The sequence below is a fragment of the Mus caroli genome, chromosome 4 (assembly GCF_900094665.2).
Source record: "Mus caroli chromosome 4, CAROLI_EIJ_v1.1, whole genome shotgun sequence".
Classification (NCBI taxonomy): Eukaryota; Metazoa; Chordata; class Mammalia; order Rodentia; family Muridae; genus Mus; species Mus caroli.
The window spans coordinates 59,918,933-59,922,410 of record NC_034573.1 but is presented as its reverse complement, the minus strand read 5'-3'; the positions used below and the strand labels follow the sequence as shown (position 1 = coordinate 59,922,410).

Here is a 3,478-nt window from a genome sequence, read left to right as displayed (position 1 = left end):
AAAAAAAAAATTAAGGAAATTCAAAAAAAAAAAAAAAAGAGAATTCATTAAAGGGCCATGATTCAAAGAGGAGTCTTGAACAGATATCGAAATTTGTATTTAATGTCATGCAAACCAAAGGGCAGCTATCTTACTCAAAAGGAATACTTAACACATGAACAATACATCATTTACAAATGTTAAATCAGTTCATGATAGTTCCAGTCATTCACAAAACACGAAGTACTTAAAGTAAGGGACTTGCCAGTGTTACAAAGGACTGTAGAAACCCAGCTATAACTAAGGTCTCTTCATTCTTACTGCTCAGGTCAGCCTTTCTATTTTGAAACTGTGTCCATCTCTCCTTAAGTGTCTGACCAGCCTTTATGGAAAATGCTTTGTATATGCCATGATGCTTAATGGTGTGCAGTAGACAGAGGTCTCTGTTCTGCATAATAGCCACAATCTGGAGTAGCTCCAGTCATCCACTTCTCCAAAGGGCAAAGCTAGGAACTAAGGAGAATCTTCCAGCCAGGTAACTATTCAATCTCTTTAGGGTAGGGTGAGCATCTGATTTTAAATCCTTGTCTTTTAGTCTAGTCAAGAGCCTGTTGACCCTTTTCACAGCCTTCCCATAGTTCCTCAGGAGGCACTTTTTGGACAATCAATGCAGTTTTTACACTATCTGTTTAGACTGTTGAAATTGAATGGAGAGTTGGTGTTCTTTGGCTGTGATTCCTGATTGGATGTTCATGCACCAGTGCATTGTTTTGTTCCCATGCACATCCTGGTAACACTAAGTAGACCCAGTGGGTTTATAAGAGAGCACATGAAGTTGGAAAGTGGTAGGGAATATCATGATAGTTAAAACGAGGGAGTATGGTCAAATTTGACAAAGAATTGCTATATCCACACATAAAATTTCCAAACAATAAATGGTTAAAATAGTAAAAATAAGCAATATCAATAAGTTGTAAGTTATCATCATGCAAATGAGTTTTCTTCTTCCCCTTAATACACTCACACATACTCACCCCCCACCCACACACACACACGAATCAGTGTGTAGAACAAACCAAGACCATCTCATCTTAATAGCTGTGAGTATTGATAACAGAAAAGGCACATAACAATATCAAGGTCCTAGCCCACTGACTGCAGAACCAAGACTTATTCAAAGAGTCCTGTGTTTTTCTCTACTTATTTTCAAGTTCCTGTGGGTCAGAGAAATGAGGCCTCAGATTCTACATTTCAAGCATTTGGGTGGCTACTGTTGATGCTTCTAACCTGTCACATCAGGCCTACAATGATGTGGCAAGATTACAATAATTCTTCATCCTGGATAGTCTTACCATGTTCTGCCTAGTCAGTAAAAGTCTCAGCTGCCATATTCATCGAAAGGGCTATTTTGACAAAGCCACGTTTACTTCAATCACCTCATCCTCATGCAGTCTCTTGAAGACACCAGACCTGCATAGCTGCCATTTTCGCAAGCTTTTATTAATTTGTCTGTTATGGATCATTTTAAACAACTTTCTCCCTTTACTGGAACTCTATCAGTACTATTTTCCCTAATTCACAACTAGTCAAAATGTATTTTTTTCTCAGGTGTCCTCATTTGTCCTTTCCTGTTTATGACTCAATGAAAGAGTCCTGTTTTGAGTGGGGATAAACTTTGATGCTTTCAAATGTCAGTATCATTTTTGCAGTGCTAAGCCTATGCTCATTTTTGCCCAGATCTATCACCAGGACTTTTGGAGAAGATGAAGATGGCCATCAAGATGTGCATTCCCTTTATATGTTATTAAAATTTAGTATTTTGTCTGCTATTCAGTAAGAGAAAAAAGGAAGTTCCTTATGCTTCCAGAATCACTCATACACAACTATTATAGTCTTTCCTCCACATCTTTCTACACAAGAATTCAGATGAAATATTTTCAATGTTTTGAAAATTAGCTCAACAAAAACTATCCAGTAACCAGTCACAAGAACCAAGATTATCTCGTCCCATCTTCTCAGGCCACCACATCCTGGAGAGTATCTTTTGTCTTGTCCTCACTGAATTATTCACTCACAGTTTTTTCCCCCTATATCCAAAGAAAAGAGTTTGTCTTCTCAGCTAAAGTATCTTCACCATCCTTCATAAACTTTACTTAGTTAATGGACTCTCATTTTCTTTCAGTAGAATGAATTAATTCTATAATAATTAGAATTCTTTGTTTATTAAAATAAGGTTACATCTCAGAGTTACTGTTTAAAAATTTTTCCCACCTACTAGAACTTAAATTCATAAGTTTACAGCTTTTGTCTAGTTCATCTCTGTATCCTTCCCTCCCTCAGCAAAGTGTCTTACTCTTATAAACCACTAAAGACATAAATTGATAAGAATATTTTCTAGTGAGAAGTCAAAAATGAGAGCCTAATATATTTTCATGAGGTTTGATTCAAGCCCACTTTGAAAAATTTAGTTCAATTCGTTAGATTCCATTCAAGCAAGATTTTCTTAATTCCACACTCATAAGTCTATGTGTTAGGAGCTATGGGAAATCACAGAAAAATTGGACAGCATTCATTTCTTTGTGGATTTTACATTCTTACAAGGATAAAAAGGAATCGGATAATATAGCTATTATAAAAAATGTAGTGTGCCATAAATCAAGAACAATGCGTTAACCAAGTGCTTCCTTCCTGGAGAACAGTGAGAAATGGATTGGAGAAGGGTGTTTCAGGAGATGAGAGGTATTGAGAGAAAGATGACCTTTTAGCTCAGCCTTGGAGAATCAGTGGGGAGTGTATGTAGGAAGAGTGCTTTAGCAGAGAATTCAATGAGAAAAAAGAAGAAGAAATTATATAAATATTCAGAAACCACAGAGGAGAGTAGGGATAGTATCTAGAATTACTTCAGAAATAAGTAAAGATAAGGGGCTTATGTAGTAGCAGGGAACAGACTGGGAAAATAATATGAAACAGGCTCTTACAATCCTGATCCCGACGGGGAATGTAGTTCAGTGGTAGAGCATGGGCATAATATGTATGAAATCCTGAGTCCTATCCCTAGCTCCCCAAAATTGATTGATAATTATCTTTTTGTTAAGTACAGAAAGATTTTTTAAAACAATCACCAGATTTTAGTAAGGCTGTTTAATATTGAAACATGGAAAGTAACCATCATATTTAACCCCATCTGTAAAGAGGCATCCTACCTTGGCAAAAGAACTTTTAGACTTAACTTTTCAATTAGCCACATTCCATTAAGAATAATAATTAGGGGTAATAATGAAAATAATCAAACCATTCTCCAAGTCTTGTGTATCTTCTACTTTTATATCTGAAAAAAATAAAGTGGCCTAGCTTCCTTTTTAAAAATCCATGTACACACAGCCAAGGTTAAGTGGACTCAGTAAGGTATAAGAAAGAGAGCAGAAGCCAGGCTGTGGTGGCACATGCCTTTGATCCCAGCACTTGGGAGGCAGAGGCAGGCAGATTTCTGAGTTCCAGG

General features: G+C 36.7%; 1 protein-coding gene across 4 annotated transcripts in view; it reads left to right on the top strand.

The window, feature by feature from the left end:
• The window catches only part of Astn2 (astrotactin 2), a 955,818-nt gene that overhangs the window by 408,296 nt on the left and 544,044 nt on the right, over positions 1–3,478 (top strand). The gene's annotated exons all lie outside the window — the stretch shown is intronic.